Source organism: Triticum aestivum, chromosome 7D, assembly GCF_018294505.1.
Source record: "Triticum aestivum cultivar Chinese Spring chromosome 7D, IWGSC CS RefSeq v2.1, whole genome shotgun sequence".
NCBI lineage: Eukaryota > Viridiplantae > Streptophyta > Magnoliopsida > Poales > Poaceae > Triticum > Triticum aestivum.
Genome location: NC_057814.1, coordinates 15213631 through 15232377, shown reverse-complemented (window position 1 = coordinate 15232377; position 18747 = coordinate 15213631).

Genomic DNA, 18747 nt, shown 5'->3' with positions numbered 1-18747 from the left:
ATACCGGAGCGAGTAACCCGGTGACTGAAGAGGTAACTATACTTTCCTCCGACTCGGACCCCTTGCCAAGGCTGAAAGTCCGAGGAGTAACCCGGAAATTAAGATTTTCGCATCCTTTAGCTTATCAAGACCCTCAATTTCTTTTGAAGCAACAGATTCATGAGAGCCGGAGGCAAACCCGGTCTAGCAAGGATGCAGACCTCTCCTCCGGCTTACCCGAGGCATCAAGAAAGCGCCGGACTGAGGTTATCTCCAACTTATACCCTTTTCATCCTTTAGCGGGTGTCACTCGTCAACCACTCAATTCGTCTGATTCAAATTGTCAGGAAACTTCACCTTCCTCTAGTGATTCTATGCAATCTACCCTGCCGGCTTTCAAGACCGCACCCGGGTAATGATGATCATCTCATTTACGCTTATCTTATTTATGTTTTTTGTACTAATCTTTTGACTTTCAGTGCCCAAGCCAAGCTCAGCAAAAGGGCCAAGTAAAATAAGCCGGTTGAAGAGCCGGTCCCGACTGAACCGGAGGCTTCAGTTCAAGAGCCGCCATCTGCCTCTGCTCCTGAAGCCACCGCTCCAACCGATGAGCCAGTCATAGAGACGTCTGCTAACCCGGAGATCCCCAGCCCAGCTCAGCCGGCCGATGACCCGGACGTCGTAATCACCCGGACAGAGTTTGTCGAGCCGGGGAGACCCACTGTGCTGACCAAATGCTCTGCCAAAGAAAAATTGCTAGAGCGCCGCAGGGCCAGAGTGGAGATCACGGACTATGCTAACTTGAGCATTGGAGACATTGTTTCTGGCTACATTGGTCAGGTGCACAACAGCCGGGACTTGGAGATTGACATGGTGAAGCAGATACAGCAGAAATCTGAGGTACAACTCTCTTGCTTACTCCATAGTCATCCTTACCATGCTAGCCCCCAAGTCTATTACTTATGATAGAATATGTTGTAGACTTAACTTCCGGCTTACCTTCATTAACCAGCAATTAGAAATAGAATCTTTCAGCATACATTAGCCCCCAAGTGCCAAGTGTCTTTGCTTGCAAAGTGCTTGGGACTTTAATATTGGATAATCATTACTCATACTATAACCCGGAATTTGTACAGGCTGCTTGCAAAAAATTTGAAGCTGAAATCTCTGAGCTGAAGAACCGCCTGAAGACTCAGGAAACTGAGACCCGGAAGGCCAACGCTAAATTTGAGTTCAGTGTTGCTGCACAAGAGAAGCTGAAGAAGAAGTTTGAAACCAAAAGGAAGACTTGGGCCGAGGAGAAAGCTGCTTTGGTCAGCCGGGCCGAACAGGCGGAGGCTGCTCTGACGGAGAGAACCGCCGAACTCTCCGGCTTAAAACGCCATGTGTCACAGATGGTCGCCGCAATCTTCGGTAAGTCATTCTGCAAACTTTCAACAAGTTTACATTCTTTATGTCTCATAAGTCCCATCATTGCTAGCGGCTTACCTGACTTTGTTAAACAGGTCCCAGAAGCGCCAACCTTAATCAGAATGTGCTGACCAAGCTGAAGGCCGTGTACACCTTGGTGGAGCAACTCTACACCGGGTCACAACGTGCTTTGGCCGTTGTGGCCCTGTCCAATGAGGTTCCGACTCACCTGGCGGACGTACTTCGGCGGCTTGCCGTTCTTCCTCAGCGCTTCCAAGAGCTACGACGGGCCTCTGCAAGAGCCGGAGCCATAGCTGCTCTGAGCCGGGCCAAGGCTTTCCTCCCGGAGCTAGACCCGGCGGAGATCGCGCTTGGATACCCCAGTCTAAAGGAAGACGGTACTCCCTTTGATCAAAAAGACTTTGCTGCCTGTGTGAAGAGTGTGCGCCCGGTGGCTACCTCGATTGGGAATGACACTGACCTTACCAAGTATCAGCCAAGCTATGACTCGGAGATTCAGAGGATCCCCACTCCACGCTACGAAGCAATCAGTTTGATCCCTCCGACTCGTAAGCATACCTTCACCCCAGAAGTTGACCCGGCCGGGTTAATTGATGAGGAGGCTCAGTTTGAAGCTTTGAGCGGCATTGACTAGAAATCGTCAACCTTTCAGGTCATGGGAACAGCCGGAGGAGCGGAGAGGGATGAGCCGGAAGCTTCGACTCCACAAGCACCGTGACTTTTAGGCGGCTCATTGTTACACCTTAAAACAATGCCTCACCTTTTGGACTCGGGGAGTCTTGTAATAGAGTAGGACAAACACTTTAATTTTGTCGTGCCATCGTGCACGTGTTGAATGCTTAACTCCATTGAAGCTGCTTCTTCTTATGCCTCCGGGTTATAATTGATCAGTTATTTCCTTAAGCTCAAATAGCTGTCTTTAACCATCCTGCATAAAAAACAAGTCACAAGTCCCTAGGCGGCTTACCGCACTAAGAATCATAGACCTTATATATATAACCCGGAATGTGAACAAAAGTCACCAAAGACTGGCCCTCAATCATATCCTCAAAGTAACCATGATAGCATACTTGCAAGCCTTCAAGTATACTTCCGGTTTATGTAACCCGAATAATAAGGTTGGTACCTCAGCTCCGGCTTACCAGCATTGATAATGCTTATCGTGTGTTACTAACATTGTGAATCAAAGTTAAGTCGGCGGCGGAAGAACCACCCTTGCACGCTGCTGATATGACCAGAAGAACTTGTTGTAAGTCAGAAGATCAAAACTTAGGGGCTTCCGGTTCGAATACGACCAGAGAACCGTCCCAAAGGGGTTAAGCTAAGATTCGAATGCGATCATATAGCCCCCAGTGGCTTTGGCGATGCCGATCAAGAGGGTACCGACAGCTATGTTCTCTTTGGTTCGAATACGACCCATGTTTGAACAGGAAGCCCCCAAATGACCTTAAGAGTTGTTTAACGACGCTGATTCGAATACGATCCACGTCGGTTCCCAAAGGGGGTTAAGCTATGATTCAAATATGATCAAGGAAACTCCCCAATAAGCTCGGCAGTGTGCCAATCAAGTGGGTATCGACAGCTATGTTCTCTTTGGTTCGAACGCCTTGTAAATTACTAGTGCAACTTAATTTGGAGCTGCCCTTTCAGACTTGAGAACTTTTATTTTCTGTTCTTCGATAATATATAACGCAATAAAAAAGAACAATGTGCACAATTGCCAACAGGTATGAAAGTCGATGAAGTAGCCAGCACCACTGATCCTGGCCAGCTCCCAGATAATGATGTCTATCATGTGGTGAAATAATTGTGCCACCAGTTCGTGCACTACTCTCTAATGTGGTACGAGGCGTCAAGTTTTGAACTGTCCTAATAGTTTGGGCCGAACATTGAATCAAAAGCACCACGTTCCCTTGATTAATATAACTTGCTGTCGATCTTTGTTTATGAAGATGTCCCATGAAAACAGCTCCTCAAGTAATTAATCTGACATAAATATCACCAACAACATATTGCGGCCTAGGAAGTAAGATACGTTTATATATATCTGCTACTTGTGGTCAGTGTGTTAGGACACAAATGGAAGAAAGAAAAGTGAGAGCGAGCATAGGTTGAGAACATGAGACATCGGGAATGGGACAGTTCGAGATTAGGAGAGAAGTCCGTACTCCTTCTTTTGTCGCTCCAGTGCAGAACCATTCTCTATTAGCCTAAACCAAAGATAGTAGTTTGCACATTCAGACAGAAGCGATGTCTTAGTAAAACAGAAGTACAACGGTCAACTCAAGCACTTCCGGTCCGGATCTCCCGCTTGTTGCTTTCTCGTTGCATTCTCTCCATGGAGTCAACTAAGAGATGCGCGTGAGTACTTGGGGCCGAACGCCTTGTAAATTACTAGTGCAACTTAATTTGGAGCTGCCCTTTCAGACTTGAGAACTTATATTTTCTGTATCACTCACACTCGCTCAGTACTCCAATAAAGGATGTTGGAGTATCTGACTCCCAGAGGACTTCACGAGCAAGAGTGCACTCCGCGCCTTCAGTTTCGCGGTTGCTTGCCGTGGGCGCAACCCTGAGGCTCTCCGTGCGCCGATCTGCCGCATGCTTCGTCTATTGTCACGCCATCTGCTCTCCGGCTGACTGAGTTTCTCTGTTTCTGGATTTCTCTCGTCTTTGGTTGTTCCTGTCTTGACGCATGTGCTCATCGTTCTTTTGTCGTGGTTTTAGCTGCTCCGGGATTTGCTCTGTTCTTTAGTTGCGCATGTTCTTCCAGCTGATCAAGGTTCGGGTTTTTCTCTCCTGTAGTCTATACTCGGTTTGTTGTAATAGCTCGCCCTCCCTTTCCAGCTTGCTGGTATTAGAACTAACGCTTTGTTGTTCGGTTGTCCCTGGTCTTATACCTACTATGCCCTGTTGCTCTTTCTCGTCTTCTCATTGCTCATAAACCTTTCATTTTTCGTTATGCTAATAGGTCTTCAGGGCAGGTGGTTGATATCTACATCTACTTCCAACTACCATGCCGTGTTTAATCCATGGTCGCTCCTCCCCTTTGACGCTCCTGCATTTTTTCTCTCTTTCTCGGGTGGTTTGCTCTATTCCCTCTCCACCTCTCCAGAGAGAGCCCTGCCCAAGGGCCGACATGTACGGAACAGGAGCACAAAACCTGATCCTCATCGCTAATGGGCGTCCGCACATAGCGCCAGCCGCTACACATCAGGAGCACATCTCCCGTCCGGAGCACTCTTCCGATCCCGAGCATTCTTGGCCACGCTTCAAGCATGCCCCGCCGCCGTGTTACATCCACACCACCGCGGCCATCAAGCAGAGCGACCAACGGGGGAGTGAACAGCCCGAACGGCCTGGTAGGCTTGCAGCAATCGCCTTGCCATTGCAACGGCGCCTTGAGACGGCCGCTGGCGAGCACATTCAAATGTGGTCAAGCGCCCAGCGACCCTGCAGACCCACGCGACGGCGCCGTGCAGCCATCGGGCGGACCAGGCAACAAATCCCACGAACCGGCCGGAAGGGCCATGCCACCACCTTCCCGGAGCCGGTGCGGCTTCGCCAGCCGCTCCTCCGGTGGCGGCGAGGTGAGAGGAACGGAGGAGAGGAATTGGTGAGGATCGATCTAGGTCTCCCCTCTGATGCCCGGCGAGGCGACGCGGGGGCGTCAGTTTCGCGAATGTAACAGCGAAAGACGTGCGGTGGAAAAATCATCTGCGCTCAAAGAACGGGGAATCATTCTATTGCTCGGACGGTATATGCACCCTACTTACACATTTTCCCTCGGTGCTAGTTTATATAGCATCATGGATAAATACTTGACGCAAATTATTCGCCAAAAAAATACTCCCTCTGTATCAAAATACAAGATGCATTTTGACACTATGATATGTTGGGATCGAACCCTTGCCTCGCTTGCTCACGCACTCGCAGGGACCGAGGTTGAAGAAGAGAGGCGCACGCACTGGAGTTTTGGCGACGAACGCCCTAATTTTACTTTCGCTGCACTAACCACCGCCGGCTGCAAACCTGGACGTACCAGGTACCACACGCACACCACAAACTCAGGTCTGGGGATGTTTATACTTTAGTGTGTGCACGTACACACCGCATCCCACCTCCCCCACAGCAACTAGCGCGCGATCCGCCCGGCTAGCCCACGACGCGGTCAGCTCCTCAGATCCCTGTTAACGGCCTAACTACTACCACGACCGCACACACACAATACTGCCACGAGTGCACACACACGCGCGACGCACATCCGCACATACTTACTCTTGGCTACGGCCACGATGCGGCCCCGCACCGCCTCCATGACGCCATGCCGTGCCGCGCGTCCGCGGCCTCTGCACCACCACGCAACGCCTCCTTGCCCGTCGCACTTGCCGCAGACTTACCGCTGGCCAGGGCCCCGAATCTTGAGGCTCTCAATACCAAATTAGGGCATTCGTTGTCTAGGCGTTCGTTGCCGAAACTCCAGTGCATGCTCCTCTCTTCTTCAACCTCCGCGCCGTACGAGTGCGTGAGCGAGCGAGGCAACAGTTCAACCCCAACAATTATTTGCACTAATCTTGATATGGGTTGGTTAGTTGCATGCATGTATTTGTTGTTAGTTGAACACAGCCTGGTCGTAAATCTGTCATAACTATGCGCTTTTATATCAATTGTCTAATAGTAATTTATTTACCAATTGCATGCTATGTGTTCGGGAGAGAAGCCTCTACTAAAAACTATGGCCCCCGGGTCCACTTAAAATATAAAAAGAAAGGTAAAAATACCTTCTTGCAATTTATTTACTTTTATTTTCTTTTTGCCATTTATCTATCTACCACTACAAGGCTTAATCCTTGCAAGTAACGAGTTCAAGGGATTGACAACCCTCTTGCCCGCGTTGGGTGCAAGTACTTGCTTTTGTGTGTGCAGGTGCGTTCACGAGGCTTTGCGTGATTCTTCAACTAGTTCGATAACCTTGATTATCACTGAGGAAAATACTTATCTCTAATGTGTTACATCTCCTCTCCACTTTGGGGAAAATCCTAACGCAGCTCACAAGTAGAAACAACCAATATGACGACGACAGCCGTGAAGATGAGGACAGCTAGGATGATGATTACAACCAGAATGACGAGGATGAGCAAGATGGTGATGATGAGGAAGACGTTGACGATGGTCCTTTCAGTTCAACAATTTTCTCTCAAATAACGAGGAAGCTTACTCGGGATGAGACCATGAATGTTATCAAGATGTTACCATGTTACCATCGAGTGTGGCCTTCGTGGGGAAGCCCATTGTGCACCTTTTAACTAAAACCAATGTCGTCAGAAAAGTCATGGTGAGATGCTTTGTATTGTTTCATCTTTTTTGTTCATAACCAAGTATGGTGAGATGTCTAACATTGTGTGCTCTCTATTTGCTCTTAATGATTGGAAGTTTGGAAGTTACATATGAAGATGTTTTCCGGAGTGACATCCCCACCGTCAGCACCACTGGAGCACGCCATGGACCAAGAGGGCATGTCACCGGCATTCAGTACAAGATAGAATCAGACGGATGCATATCCTTCTATGAGCCCGGCTGGCGGGAGTTAATGACAGTAAAGAGAGAACTAAGGGTGGACACCCTTGTGATAATCACCGTCAGGAAGAGCAACCGCAATGACTTTCTGATGATGGTTGTCACTAACCATGTTTAGAAATATGGTCTAAGTCATGAATATATCAGCCGATGAACTGTTAGTTAGTTAGTATGTTAAGATGGATGTGATCGATACATTGATGTTTGTTTCTTGAGTCGTACAAACTTGAAGTGTTACTAAATTATTTGGTCGTTTGTTTCCAAAATGAATTCAGTCTGGTTCAGTTATATTGAGAATCATATGACTACGCGTTTTGGAGTATTTGTGTGTCAACGCGCAATGCCAACAATTGGTATGCTCTACCCTATCCCTCTAGTGTCGGGCGCTGTGGCAGAACTGCCACTGCTACAATGGTATTTGTGGATGACAGCAATAGCAAGCTGTGGCGGTTAGGACCTAATGCCCGGCACTCGAAGCTACATACTAGTGGCGGGCGAGCGCCCGCCACTAATACAGTTATAGTAGTGGCTGGAGCTCGGTGGCGGGTGGCCCTGGGAGCCTGGCCAGCCCTGCTGGCCTGTTTGCGCCCGCCACTACTAGGTATTCCTGCAGTAGTGATGCTAGCATTCCGTGTTATAACAACTGATTTCCGACGATATTATCTCAATGCATAACAAACAAGTTTGGGTCGATTTAATATGATGGTTTTTCTAACGTCATAATCTCTATGTTATTTTAGGACTATCGTTACACTTAACGATATCCTAATATCCGGAAAACATGATCACCAATAACACTTGAGCAAGTCTTAGAGACGAGACTAGAAACTTATTATTTACGATTTACTATTCCATACATGCATGCGAGTTTTCCACTGAATCGCATATTCCAGGATTTTTTTTTTGCGGGTGAAAAGGGATTTCTCATTACTCAAGGTGGCCTCTCAGCGGAGGCCAGACGTACAACGGACTCAATCCCCGAGTGGAACCACACAGCGGTCCGGGGGGTCCTTCGCCCGTAAGAGGCAAGTTCATGACTACATTTATTTTCTGAACGACAACAAAGAGTAAATAAGATCTCCCTTCCAGCGGCAGCCGCTATATCTCTAATCTCCTGAATGAGGGTGCGGTACACCGAACGATCCTCCACATTTGCTGTGATCATCGCCACAGCCTCCGCGCAATCAAGCTCGACCATGATAGGCAAACCGGTCCTATGCAGAGCCAACTCAAGGCCCTCCTTGCATGCCGCAAGCTCCGCTCCCAGGGCATTATCGCATGTGCGCAACTCTCTACATGCAGTATAGATGATTTCTGCTCGATCATCGCGCAAAATCATCCCTCCTCCTGCCGCTCCCGACGCTGCAACAAAACTTCCGTCGCTATTCAGCTTAGCGCAGCCCGACGCTGGCGCGGTCCATGATCTCTCCTCCTTAGCCACCTTAGGAGGACGAGTGACAAACGGTGGCAAGGAGACCGTCATCTTCCCCTTGACCATATCAGCATTTGGGAATTGTTGGATACAGAGCAGCGAAGTAATATACCCATGCAAGAACCGTCCTGAGGCTTCAGCAGGGGGCGGCTTCTTGTCATGCGTGATCTCATTCCGGACATGCGAGGTTCTCCACATGATCATAAGCACGATCATCCTCGTTGCCTCGTCAAGGGGGTCCAGCAGGGTGAAGAGCCATTCCGGACCAGTGTTCATGATGTCCTCCACCTTGGGGATACACCAATCCATGGCCATGGCGTGCCACAACTCCTTTGCCAAGGGACACCTGCAAAAAGCGTGGAACATATCCTCCCGTTCCAGTCCACACAAGGGGCATAGATCAGAAACCTCAAGATGGCGAGAGAGCTTATTTGCGCAAGTAGCAAGCGAGTTCGTAACGATCCTCCAAGCAAACATGCGTACCTTAGGGGGAGCAGGGCACCCCCATATGATCTTCCAGATGGCGCGATGACCATCCAGTGCCCTGCTCGTGGCGGTGGCCAGTGGACGCTCACGCTCGTCCATGGCGAACCGGTAAGCGGATCGAACGGTGAAGATACCGTTCTTCTCCGGAGCCCATGCGACGATGTCGTCGGTAACGCGGGCCGAAGTACGTATGCTGGAGATCACCTCCACGTCTGTCGGGTGGAAGTAGCGATGGAGCAGGTGAAGACGCCATGCCCCGTCCTCGTGCAGGAGCTCGGCCACTCGTCATAGTCGGCAGGTACCCTGTTGGGTAATAAGTTGGCGTGAAGGCTCGCGGGGGATCCAACGATCTCGCCAAATCCGAATGTTTCGGCCATCCCCTACACGCCAGACGAGGCCCTTCTTGAGAAGCTCGAGGCCATATTGAATGGCCTGCCACGTAGGGGAGGCGTTGCCGAAGAAGACTGTATCCTCGAGGCGGCCCTCGGGGTAATACCTCGCCTTGAGCACCTACGCACATAAGCTGTGAGGATTAATTAGTAAGCGCCACGCCTGCCGGGCAAGGAGGGCCTGGTTGAAGGCGCGAAAATCGCGGAAACCCAGCCCGCCCTGAGTTTTGTGCGCCAAGATCTTTGGCCATGCCAGCCAATGTGTCTTCCTCTTCCCTTCCGATGCACCCCACCAGAAGTTTCGGACCATACGGTTGAGGTCATCACATACAGACATTGGTAGCTTAAACACCCCCATTACATACGTTGGTATAGCCTGCGCAATGGCTTTGATCATCGACTCCTTTCCAGCCAAGGATAATGTATCTCCCCATGCTATGATTCTCTTCAACAATCTGGACTGCAAGTTTTGAAACTTCCCACGAGACATGCGGCCCTCCGGTGTAGGTAACCCCAAGTATTTGTCCTCAAACAGATCTGTCACAATATTAAGAACTGCACGTACTTTCTGTTGCTCTTCACTTGGACACGCATCACCAAATAAGGCGCTGCATTTTGCCGGATTAATACTCTGGCCCGTGGCCCTCTCATAAGCATGCAGGACCTGCTTCACATTCCTTGCTTGCTCCTCTTCAGCTTCGAGAAAGAGTAGAGTGTCATCTGCAAAAAGTAGATGGGACACGCCAGGAGCTCTGCGGCACACCTTTAGCGGGGTAAAGTCTCCATTTTCTTCCCCTTTCTTCAACAAAGCAGATAGACCATCAGCCACCAATAAAAATAGGAACGGGGATAGAGGATCACCTTGCCGTAGCCCACGGGACGGTGCAAACGAATCCAAGAGGGTACCATTGAATTTTACAGTGTATCTCACCGAGGTGACGCATGACATAATCCAGTTCACCCATCGGTGAGCGGAACCCATCTTTTGCATCATACGCTCCAAGAAGATCCAGTCCACCCTGTCATATGCTTTAGACAAATCTAGTTTATAAGCGCAAAAACTTTTTTCAGGGTCCTTCTCTTGCTGTATGTAGTGAAAGCACTCGAAGGCAATTAAAGCGTTGTCTGTTATGAGGCGTCCAGGTACAAAGGCACTCTGCTCTGGCGAAATAATCTCATCAAGAATAGGGCGGAGGCGATTTACCAGACATTTAGCCACCACCTTGTAGATGACATTACAAAAGCTGATGGGCCTGAACTCAGACACTCTTTCCGGGCTGTCCACCTTGGGAATGAGTACTCTGGCCGTGTCATTCACCCCCTCCGGCATAATGCCCGTTCGAAAGAACTCCTTCACGCCAGCAATACTTGCTCCCTCATCACCTCCCAGTTCCTTTGAAAGAAACGAGCGGGAAATCCATCCGGTCCCGGGGCCTTCAAGGGGCCAATCTGGAACAAGGCATCAGCGATCTCCTTGTCGGAAAATCTGCGCACAACCCAACATTCATGCGGTCAGTAACACGAGTGTTGATTAAATCAATAACCGGGTCCGGACAAATGGTCTCGTCCGCAGTAAACAGCGCAGAGAAATAATCTGAGACCATCGCCGCCATAGTTCCATGATCACTATGGGCGATTCCTGTACCATCAAGTAGCTTCTTTATGCGGTTCTTTCTAGCACGCCATTTGGCCTTCCTGTGGAAGAATTTGGTATTACGGCCCCCTTCCTTCAACCACGCCACCCGCGATCGTTGCATCCACATCATCTCTTCGCGGTACAGGAGCTCGTTGAGGCTATCTGTCGCCTCCCGTATTTCCTTCCTATCTGCATTCATGGACAAAAGCTCCTCGAGCCGTGATCGAGACTTGTTAATCTCCTTAATGACATTACTGAATTTTCTCCGGCTCCAATCCTGCAGCTTCTTCATCAAATTACCCAAACCAGAGGAAATGTCACCAAGATTAAGCATAGAACCCAGGTCTGTCCAAGTTTTCATAATTACCTCCGGGAGCGAAGGCTCCCTTTCCCACATGACTTCATATTGCCGAAACCTCCTACCAGCAGCTTGCATTGGTTCCTCTCGCGAGCACCGGATAAGGATAGGAAGATGATCCGAGCTAGGTGCCACCAGGTGGTCCACCTTAGCATATTCAAACAAATCCCGCCAAGCATTGGTTGCAACCGCCCGATCAAGGCGGACCTTGACGTTTGCACGTCCAGCACGTTTATTATCATATGTGTAGGGCAGCCCTGCAAAACCAAGATCACCCAATCCACAAACTTCTAGAGCATCACGAAAATCAATCATCTGACCTGCCGACCGCGGTGATTCAGAGAAGTGTTCGAAGCTCCACATAGCCTCATTGAAATCTCCAACCACCACCCACGGCAAGTCGGATTGGCCGTGAAGATCACGGAGGATGGACCACATGCGATGCCGGTCCTCCGTTCGCGGTTCGCCGTAGACGCAGGTAAGCCGCCAAGGTGGCTCCCCCGGCGCCGTCGTCACGTACGCATCAATATATCTTTTATTTATTGTTTTTACATCAAGACTCATAGACTCATGCCAATACAAAGCCAAACCACCACTAAGACCATCACTATCTGACGCATCAAAACCACTTAAGCCTAACCGAGAGCGGTACCTCTTCATTTTATTTTTCGACTGTCTAGTTTCACAAAGAAAAACAATGCTAGGGGAATGAGCCTGTACAAGACTCACAAGATCACGAACTGTCCGAGGGTTCCCACCCCCCCGGCAGTTCCAACTGAGGATATTCATTGCTCCTGACGAGGCTCCTCCGGCCCCGTCAGTTCGTCGGCGGCCCCTGGGCCGACTGCCTCCAATGGGTTGGACACCTCCATCATGTCCTGGTCACGTACTCCACCATGCACTTGAGACTGCTGCCCCTCCAGCGTCTCTAAAGTTCTCCGCTTCTTCGGCGTTCCTGAAAAAACATGATCTGCCGCAGCAGTCGGATTAGTGTAGAGCACCATAGCTTTGTCTCCTTGTTCCACTCCAGCCGCGGATGACACCTCCTCTCCCGCATTCCTTTTCCCTAGTGTCGTAGCATCGGAGAGCTCTGCATTGGCCATAAGTACCTCGTTTGACAGGTCACGTAGTGCTGGTATGATGTCAGAGCTATTGGGCTGAGAAAGCGTGTTCTGATTGTGGGTGTGGACGCCCCCACTAATCTCATCTGTAGACTTCTGCACACCCGGTTCAAACTTGTCACTTCCCGACATATTCTGCATTTGTTCTGCCAGCATCTGATCGATGGCCGGGTTGCCGCTCTTGTGCTCTTCATGTGTCTTGTATGTGCGCGCCTGGTCTGCCTCACGGCGAGCCCCACGGCCCCCTCGTCCCCGGCCAGAAGAGGTGCTGCTTCCCGCCGAGAAATCAAGACCGCGGAAAGCTGTTGGATTGGACTTCGCCCGTACTGTGCCAGACTGCCTTGTGAAGGGACGGGGCGGAGAGCATCTCAGTTTGCCGCTGAACTTCCCCGTTGGTGCACCACCTTTTACCTTCCTGCCGCATGACTTCTCCACATGGCCAAGGTAACCACAGGTATAGCAGAAGTCGGGTAGTTTCTCATACTGAATTTCAAATTCGACCTTGGTACGCTGCTCTTTAAGTCGAGCGTTCATCGCCACCGACGTCTCTAGCGGCCGATACACTGGCATTGCCACCCTAACGCGCACATAATTGCCCCTGTTCTCATCAAGTTCAGCTTGTAAAAGCGTGCCTAAATTCGCACACAGAGCTTTCACAATTTTCTCGGTTCTCCAGTTGGTTGGCACGTCCAGGATCCGCACCCAGATTCTAATACGGTCAAGGACGTAATCAGAGACTTTCCTCATCCCATCATAGGCTTCAATGATGAGTGGATCATGTTTATATTGCCACGGTCCTCCATGCAGAATCCTTGCCATATCAGCTTCACATCCAAAGTGAACAAGGTACCTGTTATCTCCCTGATATGAGTAGTCAAAGTTCTCCTTCAACCTCCAGCCATCAACAATATTGTCAAAAAGAGCTATGGGTGTTGGTCGATCCAAAGAGTAGACTAGCATGATCACCGTCCATGGATGAGCCGATTGCTGGAGCACCCCCTCTTCCTCAAGATCAACCTCCACAAGTTCAGCCTCTTCCTCCGTGTCCTCGCCTTCCCTGAACTCTTCTGGGCCCTCAACGTGCTGGTCCCCACTGCCCTGCTTCTCAGAATGTCCTGCCTCTGGCGCCATCCTCCTCATCTGATCCCATATGGAGAGGTCCTTCACGCGCGGGTGCGTCGCCACAGCAACACCAGAGTCCCCAGTGGAAGGCTTCGGGCGGGAAGCATCCGCAAGGGGAGCCCCGTAGTCGCCCCCACCGACCCCTGGGTTCCCCTCGGTCACCGGCATCTCTATGCCCTCTCCGCGCGCGGACGGCTTCGCCATGACGACGGGGTGGCTTGGCGGCAGCAGCACTGCAGCGCGGTTAGATCGATCTGGCGGCACTCGAGGTTTCTGACGTTGTAGCGTCCCTGCCGTAAGCTTTAAGGGGGAAGGGTTCAGATTTTCCTTGCGGCAGGGTTTAGGAAACCCTAATCCCTCCTGGCGTGAGGCTGCAGGACTCCTCGAAGCAGTTTCCTTCTCGGGCAGGGCGGGATCGACGAGACCTGATTGGTCGCGCGATCGCTGGGCGGACGTAGCCGCTGCTGGTCCGGCACCCTGCCATGGCTGGGGCACGGACGGAAGGCCAACCTTGGCCGGGGCGGCGCCAGGCGTTGGCGGCGGCGTGGGGATCGCCCGGGCTAGGAAACCCTAGCGAAGCCATGGAAACCCACTTTGCATATTCCAGGATTATAGTAGTTATAACCTGAAGTATAAACTCTTAATTATGAAAATGAAAACATAATAATATTATACTATTGCCTCTAGAATATATTGCCAACACACAAACTCAGACGTTAGACATACCATCTACTCGGACGGTCATGAACCATCCTGCCATGTAACTTACTCGTATGCACGAAGACAATCAGGAGGAGCGCCTGAATGGCCAAAAGGATTAAAGCTTCATACTTTACAATGTTTTAATACTCTTAGCCTCTCATTTTCTCATTCCCTCTCTCTCACATACCCCTTTTAACCTTGTGTTCATAAGCAGATCAAAGAAAGTCTCCCTGGATCCGAGAGGTTGGGTTGTTACCTCCACCGTGGGACCCGAACTCAAAAAAAATTTACTTGTGTCACCCGTTTACATCTCAATAGACCATGCTTCTTTATCCTACCCCATCATCTACTGTTGGAATCGTTTTGACGACACTATGAGCCTCAGAACTGCCGGGCAAAAACTGACAGACCGTCCAATACCACACCATTCCTATGGTGCTAAAGATACTATAACAGCAAGATGATGGAGGTCCAGGAATGGTTGGCAACTATTTAAGTCTCACGTAGCGAGGTCCACCAACTCTTGAGATCCGTGTCCACGTTGGGCAACCACTATACCTTGTGCCGTACCGTCAAGATAGAATACGGACCTGCCCGGCAAGAACACGTCCGATCAACAAGTGTTTAATGGAAACTTGATGCTGACCACAAAGCGGGCAAGCGGTCAGATGTGGGAGGCCACAACGCTGAAGATAATACACTGTCAAGCAACGGCTGCGAGCTATGAGCCAGGCGAACAAGCGCCACTTTGGCGGTGAACCGGCAGCCCAAACATGCAAAGCCGCACCACAAGAAAATAAGGCACTATAGGCTCCCATCGGCCTCCCACGCCCGTACGATGGAGTGGCATACCTACCAAACCTACCTTACACCATCTATCTATATACCTATACCTATATACCTATACCTATCTATCTATCTATCTATCTATATCTCTATACCTATACTAATTCTAGACCCCCAAAAAATTCCCACGTTAATTAGTTTTTACGAGCTGTTCATCTGATGGGGCCAAGTTATTACGGTGCAGATTAACCGTATATATATAATAGAAGGAAACAAGTCTAGATTAACAGAATATATAATACGCCCTCTGTAAACTAATATAAGAACGTCTAGATCACTAAACGCTCTTATATTAGTTTACGGAGGGAGTAGAAGGCAAACAAGATTTGAACCCTCATAAACTAGACATACATGGAGGTACGAACCCGTCTAAAGTAGATATACAGGAAAAAAGGTACGATGCTAACCTCCAGCTTAACAATTTAAACCAGAAAAAAAACTCTCATCAACACCTACGCACTACTCCCCTTTAAAAAAAAGAACTACAGAATATTCCATCGACTATATCTCTTCCCCATGGAAACCAAATCTACACGATTTCTATCCCTCACGCGTCTCTCTCCAATGGCTTCGTGGCTTAAGTACCCTTTGTGGTACATGTTTTCTTCAGATCAATCTACATAGGCTCATCACTTCCACCGTCTGATTCGTATTGGACAGGCAGATGCGCGCATCAGTTCTTTTCTCCTCCTTCGGTAAATGCATCTAACCCTTTTTTAAGCTGAGAAAACGCATCTGATCATTGCCTCCTCTTCCAATTGATTCACCGGTGCAAGCCATACCTAAATCACGGCCCCTGTTAAATTCGTGTTAGGGCAAGACAAGATCGGGAAGCCACCTCTAGCTTGGGCCCTATCCATGGAGCCGAACGTATCATCCTATGAGCAACAGAACTCGACTCGGACAACCGTCGCTGCCTCCAGCTCCCTTCATTAGAGGTTCCCTCGTCCAATGCATGCGGCCATTTTATTAATTATTGACACAAGACCTTACAAAGTCATACAACAAATAAGCTTAAAGCCACCAACTAAGCAACATCTGTCGCTATCCCTATCCAGTTGATGTAGGGGCGCTGAAAGTCTGGGCCTAATACCAAACATACCTCGCAGCCAAACCTAACATCTAAGACTTGAAGTCCTAATCAGGACGCCTGCCGGGTATGGGCACCCACCAGTCTGGCGTGCTTCTCAACCAGGACGCCTGCCGGGTATGAGGCCGCCTCAGCCACCTGCCACCAATCCATCTTCAGAGCTGTACTGCTGCATCAACCTTGCCCGGTCTAGCTGCCGCCGACGCCACCACGACGCCAGGCAGCGTCACCCTCCTGCGCGAGTCCATCTCCGCACATCAGGCGCCGAGTCTCCACTGCGCCACGCCGCCGAGATCCGCCGTCATCAATGGACCAGATGAATCACCACTCCTCCTCTTGTCCCCTCCAACCAGCACTTGCTCCAAAACGATGCCCCCATGAGGGAGAACGATACCGAAGGCACCGTCATCGTCCGATCCGGTAGACCCAGATCTAGGGTTTCCCCCGGAACTTCCCGATCAGGTTGATGTGACATGCAACGACGATGCCTCCAGAAGGGAACGACATCTGAGACGCCGCCATCGTCCGCCAAGACCGCAGTCAGGCGCGATTTTCACAGGAAGCCACGTCTTCCCGACCTCGCGGCTGGCTGGAACCGAGCGGAACCTCACCACGAAGACATATGTCGCCGTCGGTACTCCGGCGGAGATCGGCATCTCCTCACCGGCCCGTCCACGCGCCGCCGGTCGGCGGAAGGCCTCCCCGCGACGGATCCAAACGGGGCGTTGGATCCGCAGTGACCGCCGTCACCATCACGACCAGGACAGCCCACCCCGCCAGATGGGGCGCTGCCACCGCCGCCATCCATGCAGGGCCGCCGCTCCGCTGGCGATGGTGCTCCGGCCCCCGCCGCACAGCCCGGATTCGCCGTCCCAGCCGCTGCCATTGGATCGCACGAGAGGAGCCGCCCCCGCCGCCTCAGATGTGATCCGCCGCATCCACCCGCCCAGAAACCTTCGGCACCGGGCCCGCCGCCACCGCGGCCCACGCCGGCTGCAGCGGCGGCAGGAGGAGGCGGCAAGAGGGTGCTGGCGGCGCTAGGGTTTCGGGGCCCCTGGCGCCGGGGGGAGGCGACGCGAGGGGGAGGCGGAGGGCAAACAGATTCTCGACGTCGCTACCGAGTAATGTATTGGTGATGATGATGGATTCTTCCTCAATTCCCAGGCAAACAAATTGCAATGGCATAATGGAGATCAAAAGATTTTACGGGCCACCGTCTACTCGGTACTCATACCTACAACTTATCTGTGAGATATGCTAACAAATCTCCTCTCTAAATCAGGCTGACACAATGCTTCTTAGATTAAAAAACATGAAGGAACGGGAAGGTCTTGGTGACCTACAACCTTCGGCAAGAGCACTGATCATCCACTGTCAACTGACATAATTCTTGCTGCACCTTTTATAGGCTTTGGTTTGATGTAAACACGATCTGCTGAACGTGATGACAAGTGATGGCCTGATGGGATGAATCAGAGATGCACTAAACGCTTCGATGACAAGTTGTATGCTTGATCAGTTGATGCGTTCGATTTCCTTATGGCTGACTACCTTTATCTGAACCCCTTGACACACGCCACTAGAATCTCTCAGTGCAGGTGCAGCAGCTGAAACATTAATACTCCCTCCATTTCCTTATACAAGGCAACAAACTCAAATTACAGGTACCAAGGTAGAATTTAATGAATGCTTTGTAAGCCAATTTTTCTTTTCGTTAATCGAGATCATTAATATGCCCGCATGCATGAAAGGAAGGAATGAGAAGGAATTAGCACAGTGTCATTATGACTACATGCATGCAAGTATTAAAGAAGTTGCTAATACGAGAAAGCATCATTATTTTGTGCCTCGATTACTGTTAGTGGCCTTGTATAGATGCAAAATGTATTTTTCATAGTGGCCTTGTATAAGGGAACGGAGGGAGTACCGCAAGTATGTATGTGTTCGCAAGGTTAGCCCAATGCTCCACTTTACATTCAGTTATATGCAGCAATAATGGCATATTGTAGTCTTGCTGCTTCTACATAAAAATTTAATTGTAGAACAAATATAAAATACTAACCGTACATCTAATTGGTTGGAATTATAATGGTTCAGATTTAATTTGTGATCTTTCTCGGGAGTCCGGAACGGTATCTGTCCAAAGGAAATTGAACTGTTATATGTGTATGTATGTATGTATGTATGTATGATACTAGCGCTTCTAGCTGTAATCAATCAACCTCTTTGTCGCGTCCAAAAAAATCAAACTATTTGTGAAGTCAGCTTTGTTTATCTCTCATTCTCTCGACAACTCCCATCCTGCTGCATGTCTCTTTACTATGTACTGCCGCAAGCTAACTCCGATGATCTTCTCCAGCTTTCCAGGATGGATATTCTGAGATGTCACCACCGGGCAGATACCTGCTGCCGAAGCTAAACCTTTTTATCGGGACGTACAAGACGCCAGCAAGCACACATCGCGGCCAAACTACACATACTTTTTCGATGAGTGTTGCCGAAGCTAAACCTATTCATAGGGTTGATGTCCAATTGCCGGAGAAACAATAGTAGCAACCGCACCCTTCTGTCCAGTGAT